The sequence below is a fragment of the Pseudorca crassidens genome, chromosome 3 (genome assembly GCF_039906515.1).
Source record: "Pseudorca crassidens isolate mPseCra1 chromosome 3, mPseCra1.hap1, whole genome shotgun sequence".
In the NCBI taxonomy this organism is placed as follows: Eukaryota; Metazoa; Chordata; class Mammalia; order Artiodactyla; family Delphinidae; genus Pseudorca; species Pseudorca crassidens.
This window is the reverse complement of record NC_090298.1, coordinates 74,861,915-74,877,506: the sequence shown is the minus strand read 5'-3', so window position 1 is coordinate 74,877,506 and position 15,592 is coordinate 74,861,915. Positions and strand designations below refer to the sequence as shown.

At 35.8% G+C, this 15,592-nt stretch overlaps 1 long non-coding RNA gene across 1 annotated transcript in view; it reads left to right on the top strand.

Moving 5' to 3' along the window:
- Nucleotides 1-13,790, top strand: part of LOC137220746 (uncharacterized) — a 150,223-nt gene extending 136,433 nt beyond the window's left edge. The window contains exon 3 of the long non-coding RNA XR_010941776.1: nucleotides 13,729-13,790. This is a non-coding gene — a long non-coding RNA (uncharacterized lncRNA). The remainder of the gene's footprint in view (nucleotides 1-13,728) is intronic.
- The last annotated feature ends 1,802 nt before the right edge of the window (nucleotides 13,791-15,592 follow it).

The window sequence follows — 15,592 nt, the reverse complement described above, 5'->3', positions numbered from 1 at the left end:
ATTTAAAGAATCAATGTAGATAGACTTTTTTTTTTTTTTTTTTGCGGTACGCGGGTCTCTCACTGTTGTGGCCTCTCCCGTTGCGGAGCACAGGCTCTGGACGCGCAGGCTCAGCGGCCATGGCTCACGGGCCCAGCCGCTCTGCGGCATGTGGGATCCTCCCGGACCAGGGCACGAACCCGTGTCCCCTGCATCGGCAGGCGGACTCTCAACCACTGCGCCACCAGGGAAGCCCTAGATAGACATTTTAATTTTTTGATATTTGTTTAAAAACACATGACTCTGTTTTTCTTTTTTTGTATATTAAAAAATAGAGCACTTGACATTTTGGCCACCCAGTCCTTGCAATCTTCTCTTGCCTTCCTGGACATTGCTATCTTATTCTATTTTATGGTCCTATGAATGTTTCTCCTCTATTTTAGTCATGGTTTTCTCTTCTTTGCCCCATCCTGCATGTTGACATGTCCCCTGGCCTCCCTCTAAAACCCTAGCTCTACTTTCCCTCCGTTAGTGATTTTTGTCTGTTCCCACAGCTTCAGTGATCCCTTCCACAAGATGGCTTCCGGTCTTTTATTGTCAGTAGCAACAACTCTCCTGAGCCCCATAGTCATAGCTCCTGTTGCTTGTTAGATTTTTCTCTTGGAAACCAAAACCAACATCTTATTTCCTAAATGAATCCTATATCCCAGCAAAACTAGACAGTCCATGGCTTCCTCCCGCATATTTTTATCTGCTCTTGAATCTTTGTGCTTTATTCAACTTTTGCCTAAAATCCCACCGTATCTTGACTTATTGAAATACTACTACTCTTTAAGGCCCAGCTCAGTATTCACCTTGGAGACTCTTCTTTGCAACTTAGTTATTGTGGGACTTTGGAAAAATACTTATTTGAGCTTTTGTCTCTTGGCTTGTAAAGTGGAAATAATAATTCCTATGCTTAGTAAATGTAAACATAGTGCTATGGTCTGAATGTTTCTGTCTCCCCCTCCCCCCAATTTCATACATTGAAAACCTAATTCCCAAGATGATGGTATTAGGAGTAGGGCCTTTGGCAGAGCCCTGATACATGGGATTAGTGCTCCTATCAAAGAGGTTCCAGAGAGCTAGCCATGTGAGGATACAAGGAGAAGTCTGCGATTAGGAAGAGGGCCAACACCCAACCACGCTGGCAGCTTCATCTCAGACTTTCAACCTCCAAAACTGTGAGAAATAAAGTTGTCATTTATGAGCTTTCCAGTCTATAGTATTTGGCTTAGAGTAGCCCAAATGGACTAAGACACATAGGACATAATTATTACAGTGACTGACTGAGATGATCAAAATATAATACCTTGACAAACAACTATAAGGAAAAGCAAATTTTGTGGGTCTCAGGCAAATTCCTGTTACAGTGGAACTTAACCAAGGTGAGATATATCTATATGGGCCACTGATTATTAGTTTTCTTTCTTAATTCTCATTACACTTTTAACTTTTATTTGATACTTGCAACATACAATTTTGTTTGACAGAGTAGAGAGGAATAGTAGTTCAGAGTATGGACTTGGAGACCAGACTGCTTGGGTTCAATTTTGGCTCTATCATTAATAGTTCTATGGTTTTTGGACAAGTCGCTTTAACCAATTTGTGGCTCCTTCATAAATTTTAATGTTGTGGTGAGGGTTAAATGCATTAATGAAGGTAAATTGCGTAACGTATAGTCCTTAGTAAGCACTAGATATTACTACTATAATAGTTATTTGTGGACTTGTAATATTTTCTTCACTAGATTGTATGTTCCTTAAGAGCATGATATCGAGAATGATTTATACATTGTTGCACCACCCAAAAGTCTAGTGCAATGTCTAGCAGAGTGACTTGCACATAGTTGCTGCTTAATAAGCACTTGTTGAATCAAAGTTAAGTTGTGTACTTTAAATTATTAGCTAAAATTTTAGTATTTCCATACAATGACTTCAGACAGAATATAGTAAGAAAACTTCTGTAGATCTTACTTGAGCTTCCCCTTAAGTAGTTTAACCTAGCCAGTTTTAGAAGTTTTTTCTATCAATTCCAAATTTGACAATTCAATCATGACAATTCAGTCTTCTAGAGCAAGGACTTTTTTTTGAAGTGTTTATAAAAAAATAATGTTTTAACACATTAAGGTAGAAGGATTCATTGCTTTGAAAGTTGTGTGTTTTTATTTTTACCCCCTTAGTGAATAGAGAGAGTAGGAAGGTTTCTATCTGAAATACTCAGGATACTAGATGGATGGTCCCATTATAAAATTTTCAGGAATATGACTTTGGTGTGAGATCTCCCCAAATTTTGACTGTTCATTGTGTGTTCTTACATAGAACTTTGGTTTCATTTATTAATGCCTCAAGATCTCAGCTTTGTCATCTAAACTGTTTTTGCCATTAAATGAGGGATCCCTTGAGCAGCAGTTCCGCCTACTCAAACTCACTTCAAGGATATGAGGAACCCCCCTAAGATAGCCCGATAAACAAAATAAATACAATTATGACAAAAATGCAGGAAGAAAAGACTATCTGGTATTTCTGGCAGCCAGGCACTTGCCCTTGTTCTGGCCTTGGGTCTTTAACTTTCATGAATTTTTTTTTTCTTGCTTTCTTGTTTCTCTAGGTAAAGCCACTAAGACATTTTTTATGCAAATTGTTTTAATTCTTCCTACTCATTCCCAAGAAGAAGATCCTTGAAATAATCCTAAAGTTAAACCAATCAGGATCCCAGTCCTCATTAAATGATGTAAAGTAAACAAAATGTAGGAGAGAGAAGTAAAAACAGAGGCGTTTCTGAAGGCCCAGGGCTGCTGCCATATTTAACATGTTATAAATGTTCTGAAAATACAGTAAACAATGAAATCAGGTAGGTTTAGAGATGATATTTAGCTCCTCAGTGTTCTGATAGACCAAACGGATGAAAATAAGCTACTTTGTAGTGTGCCTGACGAGTGGCAGATGAGATTGACTGGGGGCAAGTGTGAGGGGGAAAAAGAACCACAAGTACCTTCCCATGTATAGCTGAGCCTCTGGACTTTTGGAAAGGTCCCTTTATGGAAAATGAAATCTCTGAGATGGATCATTTCCTGAATACTTCAACTCAACATTGGCATAAAAAATTAGAAACAAAATAGAAAATAATACTTTGGCTTTAAAAACATGTTACTTCTACACTGATAAAATTGCATCAGTTCTACTTAAGCATTTATTTTTGCACTTGACAAATGCTTTATTTGCTTATTGTCCCCCAAACTTTCTACATATCAATAAAAATATATTTTATTAACTATTATTAATTATATATATACTATTAAATATTATTAATTATATATTATACTTTATGTATAAATATAGTAATACTTACAAAAATTAAGTACTGCTATAATCACCATTTTACAGATGAGGAAAAAGCAGCATGGAGAGGTTGAATAAAACATGAGATGAAAGATCCAGAAGAATCATGACTAATTGAGATGGTGGAGGAGTTTCCAAATATTTACAGATTGAAATATACAATACTCTGTGTTAAAAGGGAAAACTTAGAAAAAATATGATGAAAGAATGACTAAAGAATGTGATGAAAATTAATGCTAGTGGTTTTCAAACTATCCTTAGTAGGGTGCTAAGATTTCTTAGAGGCACCTAGGTGGCTGGGAAAGCCCAGAGTGAGGGTCACTGTTGCTTGTCTATTTTACATATTGAGCTCCGCTCAGAAAGAAGGAACTCTGTTGTTAAAAGATTAGAATACCATTGGTACAGATTAGATTTCCCTGTGTGTATTCGACCGTGCTCATTAACATTTTTCCAAAATGCTGCTGTTTGTGGGCATCCACTTTGTGACATAAGACTGGACAACTAGGCATGTTTAAGCATATGATGATGATGTATATTTACCAAATCTCATTTTTTTTGGTAACTAACAAGCTACAACTGTACCCCAAGATATCTAGATATTCCAGATAGTCCAAGATAATAACGTACGCTAAGTATAGAAATAGGTGTAAGTGGAGCTTCTATTTCTTAGATAAATGCATAGTCACGTTAGCTGACTGCTAAAGGGCGCTACTGTTACCGATAAAGCTGTCATTTATCATGTAATATTAATGTAAATAATAGTAGTGGTTCACTATTCAGAAAACAAAGATAAAGCTGGGTGATAGGCAGTAGCCAGCGGGCAATCTTTCTCTCTATGTGAATATGCTCAAGACTTAAAGATGAGCTCAGACAGTCTATTTGCGGATCTGTTCAGCTCCACATGTTTAAAAAATAAAGCAAAAACCAAGGATAAATGATAGAAACCTAGTGGAAAAAAAGGAATGCCGCTTCCCCCCATGCTACCCATTTTCAAATGTTTTCTCAGCTTCAGAATTTTAAAAAAAAATCATAATATGATAAGAAATCGTAGTTCACAGTTGCTCCATTTGGTAATTAAGTCATTTAAAAATAAACACTTGAAATGAAGCTGAAGTAGGGGTTTTTCTCTCATAGGCAATAAGGCAGACTCACCAATACAGACAAGCATTTAATTGAAAATACTTTTAATTACTGTGGATTATCTACTTCTTTCTTTACAGACATACCTCCAGGAAAGGCAGTTGAACTAAATTTTCATTTTATTTTATTTTATTTTTATTTTTGCTGTATGCGGGCCTCTCACTGTTGTGGCCTCTCCTGTTGTGGAGCACAGGCTCCGGACGCGCAGGCTCAGCGGCCATGGCTCACGGGCCCAGCCGCTCCGCGGCATGTGGGATCTTCCCGGACCGGGGCACGAACCCGCGTCCCCTGCATTGGCAGGCGGACTCTCAACCACTGCGCCACCAGGCAAGCCCTTCGTTTTATTTTTTGCTGAGGCAATCTATTCCTGACCTGCTCCCCAGTTAAGGAAAGATCCTCTGGATGTGCTAAAATGTTTTCCTAAATGTACTTTTACAATATAAACAAAATAGCGTTCCCCCCAAAACCAAATGCCTGTATTTACTTGAGAAGAAGCTGTGAAGAAATTGATCATTTCTCTGAATATCCAGTTGTTAAAATCCTATCTCACATAAATAGAATTGGATGAATTTATAATTTTCTATAATTTGTAGATTTCAGGTCATGTTTCATCTTAATCTTTGTTTCTCCTTAGAAAAAATGTCTCTCTTTGACTCAGAAAGGATGCTGCTAATTTGTATATGAGATGTATTTTGTTAAGATGTTTTTATATTTGAAAACTATATCATCTTGGTATTATGCTGAGAAATGCATGTCAAGATTTATTGACTTTTGTCTCTTGTTATATGTATTAATCATTCTTAAGATGGTAGAAACATGCTGTCTTGCTACCTATACACTGGGGAACAGTACTGCCCACAATCCTCAAAAAGTTTAACCTAAATCCAGATCTAGATCTCAGAAAAATATAGCATGAGATTCTGTGTCTCATGCCTGCTGTGGTTACAGGAAAAAAACAAAACAAAACTTGATCAATTAATTCTGCAGTAATTCCCTCAAGACTCTATTCCCTTGGGGGGGTTAATATGAATACAGTTTTACTTATTTGAAATAGGTTGTACTAATATTCCTGAAAATTGCCCCATTTCTTGGATCCATTTAAAAATTTCCTGTTGGCATAGCAACAGATGAAAAGATCTACCACAGTTTTTACCACTTGCTTCATTCTTAAGAAAACAAAGTATGTATTTATTTTACATTTAATTACATCCTTTCTGTCCTCTTCTATCAGCCTATGCATGTGAGACTAACTTCCTTTCTCATTCCGCTAAGACATTCAACCCTATAGTATATGTTTATAATTCAAAACTATCATGCTAAAACAGTTCTTTAAAAAAAATAGTTTCACTGAGGTAGTTACTAGGTCATGTTCCTATTGTGAAATATTTATATGTAAATCACCAGACACTTTTAGTATCTGACCTGGAAAAAATATCTCATCAATTTTATTTACAATACTGGATTTGAAAGCTTTTATCAAAATATTACCCAAGTATTCTTTTTCCCTTCTCTGGTAAATGATGTTTATAAATTTGGGGAGCATAAGTTAATGTTTGGGGAAGGTACCCAGACTAAAACACCTAAATAGCTTACTATATTTTTCTACTTTAATAAATCAGTATTTGAAAATATATGAACTCAGAAAGCATACCTTTCAGATCTCACCAGCACTGTCAGGGAAATACTAATCCCTGCCCATGAAGCCCATAGGATCTTTTTTAAATGGGGATCCTCAACCCTGACTGCATATTGGAAACATCTGTAGAACCTTAAAAATTGACCAGATCTCTCCCACCCCTCACCCCAGCCCTGTTTTAATTATACCAGAGTGGGTTTCAAACATGAATATATTTTAATGCCTCCCCAGATTACACTCATGGGCAGCCAGGGTTGAGAACTGGTAGTTTAGGACAAGAGAATCTGCATAAACTCTTACAGATCCCTCCTCACTCTGCAAGCCACCACACATAGGATGGAGGGAGACTAAGGAAAGTTGGAAGATAAGGTCATTGAAGATAAGAAGGTCTAGAAACTAAGAGGTCAGAATGTTGAGCCTTTTATACTTCATATAAATATCATTTTAAAGACAGGATGCCTAGAATTAAATAGAATCTAGACTTGGTCTTCAGTTTACAGTAAGGGAGTTAATACTTCCCTTGTTCTGATTAGTATTTCTCTTCTTAAAGTCTATGACTGTATTCATCTCTCTGCACCTACATCATAATGTTGGCTCATTCACAATTGTGGGCAAGTCTCCAAAAATTAATAAAGTAAAATAAAATAAACCCAAATAATATTAATGTTGCTGAACCAGGTTCGTTTGTCCGATGCTCAGCAAGCCAAATGCTGAGCCGTTGCAGAGGTTTGCAGCAAGGAGAGGGTTTATTCACAAGCGAGGAGACAGGGGAACAAATTTCAAATCCGCACCCGCCACCAAGGCAAGGGGCTGGGGTATTTGTGGGATGAAGAATAAAGCAGCAGGACCAGCTGAAGAGTGTGAAGCATGAGGCGTGTGGAGAAAGGTGATTGGAAATAAGAAAAAGGTGAGGTAATCGTCATTCTGCAGAGGCCTAAGTGAGCTACAGGCTTCTTCATGGGACTGGTGTTCAGAAAATGGCCACGATAGCACAATCTGAGGGTGTAGTGTTCAGCCCTCTGACATAAAAAGGTCGCTGAGTGGACACTTGCCCATGCCCAGTTGGAGGGTTGGTGGTCCTATCCAGTCTTAACTGGATTGAGCTGGAAGTTCCAAGCTCCAAGTTCCTGGCAAACAACTCAGGGAAACATCTTCTTGTTTAGGCTACATGCCTTGATTAATGAAGGCAGGTTACAGGTGTAATGAATTTAACTGATGAAACCATGTTAATAAAACACGGTTTTATTAACAGCAGTTAAACCTGGTTTTTCCCAGCTTGAATTTGTACAGTTAAATTTAAAAAAATGATATACAATCTTACTTTTTCTTTTCCTGAGGGATAACATCATCATTCTTACTCTGTCATTCAAGCTCTATCATTCAAACTACTCACTTCCTCTGCCTGTCTTTTGTGATATGTACGGTCTCCAAAATAGGAAGATGATTCTCCAGAAACCCAAAGGTTTGGATTGTTTTTCTGGACGTCATATCCAAATACATATGTATAACTTGCTTAATTCTTAGCATTCATTTTATCTAGGAAAATAGGAGTTGTTATTCTGGGTCAGACTAATTTCAGGTAGCCAGGAAATGGCATCATGGACTGTCCTTCAGAACAGATATTGCAACACATTTGCTAAACTTGCCAAATCTCACTAGTATATAGCGTGAACACATTTTAGGCCTGAGCTAAGGGTTTCAGCTTCTCGAACCTTCTCAAAACTTGAGTATTTGTTGACTTAAAAATTTTAAACTGCATACAATTGCTACCTTGTTGACTCAAGTTAAAAAAGAAAGGGGACTAGATTTATCTTCTTCCTACTTGCACTACGGATTTTGGTACACCACCAGTACTCCTATGCCCTTCTCACCCCGTTGTTTTGTAATGCACCTTATGAATTTGCCATTCATGCGGAAATAGCAAATTTTAAACGACACCCATTGAGCACACCTTATTAAGCACTGCAGAATTTAGTTCTTATAACTCCCAAAATAATGGCATCATAACTACTACCAAAATTAAAACTGTTGAGTGAGGTTTAAGTTTTTTTGTTGTTCTTTTTGTCCTTAGAGTATACCCCAGAAAGGATGTATAGAGTACTTTATCCAAAAGACAATTAAAATGAGTCTTTCCTTTAGATAATTATATTGCCAATTTGCTGCATGGTTAGGTTCACTTATTTCATTTTTTTCAGCTTTAGAGTTTTTTTTTTTTTCTCTTTGAATTATTTTTTCAATCAGTAGAATATTTACATGGTTTTAAAGTCAAAATTATATTTAAAGACATACTCAGAAATTCTCACTTATATCTCTAGTCCCTCCACTCTTTTTGTCCCCCTTAATACATAAATGTTTCTTTAAAAAAAAAGTATGTGTATATATGTATATACTTTTTTCTTACACACATACACACGTATATGTGTATGTATATTTTTCCTTTCTTTGTATACAAAAGATAGTATACTGTATTGCACCTTGTCATGCCTTACTTTTTCATAAAATAATATATAATATATATATTAATAATAATAATAATATATCCTGAAGACCACTCAGTAGCAGTATACACAGATCCTTCTCACTTTTTTATGACCGCATTTTGTGGATGTACCATAGTTTAACCAGTCTCCTGCTGATGAACATTTGGGTTGTTTCCAGTCTTATGTTATTACACAATACTACAATAATCAATAATGGTGTACAAATGTGGCTTTATACATGTTGGGAAATATCTTCGGTGTAGATTCCTAGAGGTGAGACTGCCTAAGTCAAAAGGAAAATACCTCTGACATTTTTGACTGGTAATTTTATTCTCGCATTCCTGTGATATACTCTATTTAGTAATGAATGAAATATAATTATATTTTTCTGCATTACCAAATTGTTTCCTAACATTTTATCTAGGAGTATTGAGAAAGGTTTGTTAAAGACTGAATTGTGTTTCCCCTCAAATTCATGGTTGAAGCCCTAACTCTCGATGTGACTGTAGTTGGAGATAGGGATTTAAAGAGCTAATTAAGATTAAATGAGGTCTTAAGGGTCCTAATCCGATCTGATTCAGTGTCCTAATAAGAAGAGGAAGAGTCACCTGGGCTGTCTGTGTGCCCAGAGAGCAAAGGTCATGTGAGGACATAGTGAAAAATTGGCCATCTGCAAGCAAAGGAGAGAGGGCTCAGGAGAAACCAAACTTGTCAACTCCTTGATCTTGGACTTCCAGCCTTAAGGGCTGTGAGAAAATAAATTTTTGTTGTTTAAGTCACCTGATCTGTGGTATTTTGTTGTGGCAGCCTTAGCAAAGTAATATAGTGTTTATAAATGAAGTTTGATTTTAGTTGCTTTTTTCTTGTGTAGTTTCTATCAGATTAGGTATAAATATTATACTCTTTTCATTTAAAAAAAGTACAGATTATGTTTTTCTTGTTTCTATGCTCTGGAACAGTTTATGTGGGATTGGGATTATCTTATCTTTGAAGTCTGATGGATTTCCCCTGAGAAACCATCTGGGGCAGGTGTGTTTTTATAGAATAGCTTTTTAAAACCTTTGTTGCTTCTTTCAAGTTGACCTCTCTCACTCGCTCTCTTTTTTAACATTAGTTTCCTTTGTTTTAAAATTTACTTGCATAAAGTTGTGCAAAATGATCTCTTACAATTTAAAAATATCCCCCTGTTTAAATGGTTATTTCTCCTTGTCATTTCTTAAGTTTATGTACTTTCTCATTTTTTTCCTGTTTAGATTAGCTACTGGTTGATGTATCTTATTAAAATTTTCAAATAACCAATTTTATTTATTGTCTTATTTTTCTAATTCTGACTCATTAATTTTTACTTTTCTTCTTTTTTTCAATTAATTTTTCTTTTTCCACCTTTGAGCGAGAAGTTCGTTTTATTTTTTTGTATTTCACTTCTATCAACATAAATATTGAAAGCAAAGAATTTTCCTATGAGCATTGCTCTAATTTTATCCCACAGATTGGATATTTGTGTAGTTTATATTAACATTATTTTAGAGATTCTGTGATATATGTTTACATTTTCTCTTTCCCCTCCAAGAGTTAATAGAGTTTTCTAAGTGGAAGGGTGTTTTGCTTCTGTTTTTATGATTTTGTTATTAATTTGGATTTTATTTCATTGTGACCAGAAAATTCTATTTATTTTATTTCTACTTAATATAATTTAAGCTTTCTTTAATGAAATAAAGCTTTCTTTGTGGTCTAAAGATATCCATGTTCCATACACACCAAAAAAGAGGGTATTGGACGAGGGAGGCATATGGAGGCTTACTAGGTTTCTCAGTTTTAATTGTTCCCTCTTTTGTTGCTCTAGTGGAGTGTGAAGGGCTTCTATTTTTTAAGGAATACTCTTCTTACTTTTTACCTTAATTATTTTTTATTTCTGGTGTGTCTCCTGATTCTTTAGGCTGTTTTGCTTCAAAGGGACCTTCATCTGCATCTATTTCCTTCTTTCATTTACCTCTAGGGGACACTCTAATTGCTACATAAATCCCTTCCCAGAGAGTTGCCTTCCCCCAAACTGCCACATCTAGTGTGCATACTTTTCAAGGGCCTTTCTTTTGACTTTCTAGGAACATTTGCTTGGGTCATCCAGGTCTCAGACCTCTCAGTATTTCCCACTCAGGATAGGACTATCTCTTTCTGTAGTGGAATCTTGTTGATGTTATCTCTATTTTGCCACCATTGGGACCCCTAGCACTCTTTTCTTCTCTTCTTCATAGTCCCCACCTGACTGTCAAGAATGAAGAGTTTGAGATTTTACCCTACTTGTAAGCTAATCTGACAGTTTTCTGGATGCTGGTAGAAGACACAAGACTCCTGGATCAGAGCTGAAGAACTGTTTATTACTCACAGCAATAGCAATAATTAGAGTATCAGTATTATTTTTGCTAGTTCTCTAAACCTCAGTTTCCATAGAGCAATGAAAAGAGGGCCATAGGATATCTGCACATAAATTTGGACGTGTTATAGGAGGGGAACTCGAAGCTTTGCACATCCCTATACTGGGCAGTAAGCATGCCATCCTGTGTTCCAGATGGTGATACTGTATTTATCTTTCAAGGCAAGCCTGACTTTTTTTTTTTTTCCAGAAAGAAACACTATCTCTATCTTCTATGGCTGTTTACTATAAAAACAACCTTGCAAAGATAGTCTGAAACAAAGTGCGATCAATGAGTTGCTCACAGAACACGTAGAATCTCGAGACCTAATGTAGAATTGTCTCCCAACATTTTCTACCTTGGAGGATTCTCAGAGACTGCCTGTGCTAGGGTCAGGTTTTCCCACTTACATGTAAATTGAAGTTTTAGTCTTTTCTATTTGTTCTGCTGTTGGCATGGGATACAGATGATACTATGTGCTCTTTTCATCCCAAATGGTTTTTGGAAGATGCTGGTGATTCAAACTTAGGTGGCAGCCATTATCCTACAGAACTCTGGTAACCCTCTAATTACTTTATTTAATTTCACAATAAAAATAATCTACTTAATAACAATAATTATATAAATGTTATATATTGTTTTCAAATTTTTGAATCCATCTACAGCCAAAATGTGGAAAGCAAAAATAAATATAGAATAGAATGTAAATATTATAGACTTCAACAATATGAATAAATGTTTAGCCAATAGAAGTTGGTAGAAAACAGGTGGCAGAAATGGATATGTAGATGTACTAATTTCCTCATCTCATACAGTGCATAGTGAATGGATATTGTCTAAGAATAGGGAAAAAGACTAAGCAGAGGATTGAGGTTAACATTTCATGATAAAATGTTGCTACTAGAAAAATTTATAAAACATGACGGACAAAAACAAGAAGTGGGAGGAGGAGAGGGGTGAGAGGTAGGTATATAATTGGTTTAAATTCTTTATTTTTCATAGTGGGAAGTTAGTAGATACTATCTGAAAGTGATAAAGACATAGAATTATAAATATTAACATATGGTACTAATCACCATAAAATAAGTAAAACAGAAATCATTAAAATAAGTTGCCTCTGGTAATGGAATAGGAGATGGTTTGGGAATGGAACATTTAACTTTTTATTTTATACTCTTCTGTATTACTCTGAATTTTTGTTTTAACAAATATATGCAGGGTTTATAATTTAAAACAGTTTTATAAACTAAGAAATTAAGGACTGAGGATTTACCTCTAACAAATGTAACAACCAATGAAAAAAGTCACTAGAAGGTAAGAGCCTTCTCTATGGAGACCTCTAGATTATGATTTGCCATAATATAGAATCCACAGATTGTTTGCTCAGGACACATAGTCAAAGGCCTAAATGAGACATTATATTTATGGCCTTGGGCTAGAGAATGAGAGGCTGGATCAAAACCAAAACACACTGTATAAGCAAAGGATGCCATTTCCTAGACTGTTGTAAATGCAGCTGTGATTCAAAAGAAACTCTGAGACTCTCACCTACTTTGAGAACATGTAAGGCTAGAGGCACCCAATACTGAAATTGTGCAGCTTAGAAGTGGAGAGGGAAGATAAAATACTATACACAGTCGATCGTACTTATTAATTCCTGGAGTCTTATCTTCAGCCCCACATGCATTATCAAATGAGGCCTTGTCTCTCTAGTAGAGCTTTTTTAGAAAAGTGTAATAAGCAGAAAAGAATATGTCCTACTTATGTTTCAATTTCAGTCTCTTCTCACTAGAATTCTTGTGCTACCTAAATACTCTTAGGCTTACCTTTTTCACTAGCAAAATGCAAATGATAATCTTCATTTTATAGGGTTGTTTTTAAAAGTTAAATGAGATAGTGGACCCATGCAGCCGCTTTCTTAGCCTCATTAAGCTGACTTTGGTCTTCATTACGTAAGATTTAAAGTAGGAGATTCTATATTGTTAAAATCAGAATACTGTGAGTACATTCATTCTTCTAACTAATATTTATTGAAGGATTACTATGCACTTCACTGTGTACTACATTAAGAGCTGGGATACGATTATGAGAAAAACAGAAAAGATGCCTGTCCTCTAGTATCATACAACAAATTGCAAACCAACATAAGTGCCATGAAGGAACTCAGTTTTATGACAGCAGATAGCAAAGAAACAAGGTTTAAACTAAGCAATCAGGAAAAACTTTCCAGAGAAAGGGATAGTTGACCTAAATACGAGGAGTTAATAAGAATTGTATAGAAAAAGAAAGGAGAGTTTTCTGGGCAGAAGGAGCAGTATGAGGGACAGTCACAGACATAGGAGCAAACTGTGACGGCGTCAAGGAAGCCAAAAAGACCATCTGACTGGCTTGGAGAGTGCGGGGAGAACAGTGAGGCTGGGGAGAAGGGTGTACTCTTTTTGGTTCCCAAAAATACCTAGTACTTTGCCCTGTAAACGTGTGATACAAATGTGATGAAAATAATAATCTCTGAATTGTTAAGCACTTTTTCTGTGTCAGGCACTTTACAAGTATCAAATCATGTAAATTCATCAACCCTCAAGACACTCTTGCGAAGTAGCTAATGAGGGAGCAGCCAGTTATGTTGTGGAGCTCAGATTGGAAGCCAAACAGTTGTTAGTTTCCACACTCTTAGTCACTATGCTGTAATTAATGCCTTTCAGGTATGAAGGAGTGAATGAATGAATGAAATCACTTTGATCCGAGATCCTGCAGACTGAAATGTGAGTATGTTTTCTTTGGATTTTTGTGCATTAGCTTGATGACTTCTTGCATTTGGTGAGCACTTTATTAACAGCTAAAATAAAGACCACTACTGAGGACTTATGTGCCAGGCACTATGCAAAAACTATGCATGCATTATTTCAATTATTTGTTTATATGCCCATAAACCAAGTTAGTCTGTGAACTTATTGAGATGGGGGCCTTGGCGTATTCATCTTGGTACCAGCAGTACTTGGCCTACTGTTTGTCTTCAGTAAACCTACTTTCTTTCTGTCTTTTCACTCCATATTTAAGTGCAATTTTAATTGCTTAAGTGCAGGGAGAAGGAGTAGTTGACCTTTTAAGAACTTCCAGGAGCTGTAATTCTGAATGTCCAATCAAACTGCTATTGACTCAAACTACTTTTAGTAGTAGCAGCAGGCCCAGTTAATTGAAAGATTGTCCTTAAATTCAAAAAAAGCTGATGCAGAAAGATGCTTATAATTTTAAGCCAAATGTACTTTCTCTAAAATGTGCTTTCACATGCCTAATGAAGTTGTTTACTTTGATACTCCATCCGCATTGAAAAGAATTGGAAATATATATTTTTAAAAAGGAGATTCTGTTGCAAGACTTTTATGATTATTAATCTGGGTTCTAATCCACCTGAAATGATTCCATCCTCAGGCATGCCTCGGGCCAAAACAATGTGAGGAGAGCTAGGGCTGATCACAACCCCCAGTCTTCCATATCCTTCTATTTATAAAACTAACATCATAAAGAGATGTTGTAAAATATTGAGGTTAAAATTAGCTCCAACAAAATAAATTCTAAACATATAACGGAGTATTAAAAAAAGAGATGGCTACAAGTCAAATCACCTACAGTTAAATATATACATATTATATATTACTTATAAAGCTATTAATCCAATTTAACAACATCCAGGGCATTTTTGTTAAGAAATTGCCAAATAGCACTAAGTAGAATTTACAGAGATGAATAAAAAGCATAATTATGAAGTAGACTTGGGATATTCCAGTTGGTAAATGAGGCTGTGAAATTGCCTTTTGTTAAAAGAAGAGTATTAATGACTATGTTAGTACTTGACTAGTATTTTATGACACTTAATCTGCTATTATGTGAAATGCTTCATACATTATCCTATATGATAGTTTAGAAATAGTTTTAATGCCTATTTTATACCTTGCTAGAGAATTACAATCTGTTGATACTGAATATCTGTTAGAACAACTTAAAAATGCAATATGTATGATTAATGATAATCAAGAGAAATTATTGAAGCTTGCACAATTTCTTTTTAATAAGTGCATTCTGCACAAGTTTTGGTGAGTATGTAATATCTGATCAGATGGAAAACTTTATAACTTAATAGTCACCAACACACACATATGCCAAAATACTCACGATTTGATAATAACATGACGGAGAGGGCAAGAGAAACTTGATGTCTACCAATATTTGCTTTCAGAGAAGCTGAATTTTGAAAATAAAAGAGGTACACACAATATTACTTGCAAAGAGAAGCTTTGTAAAATAAATTTGCATAAAATTAGATGAGAAGGTTATGTTGTATTATTCCTTCTGTGGTTCTCCACAGGGTAGCTGTGTCTCTCTTTGGTTCCTCTCTGTGGGTTTATTCCACGATTTAGCTCTTAGTTCTTTGGTCTCTTGTTGTTTCAGCTGCTGTGAATTTAGGGATTACATCTACACTCACATCTTCAACTTTCATCTTTATGTGAATAACACTTACATCCTACGTCTTCAGTCTTGGCCTTCAGAACTTCAGTATCCTACCCCTTG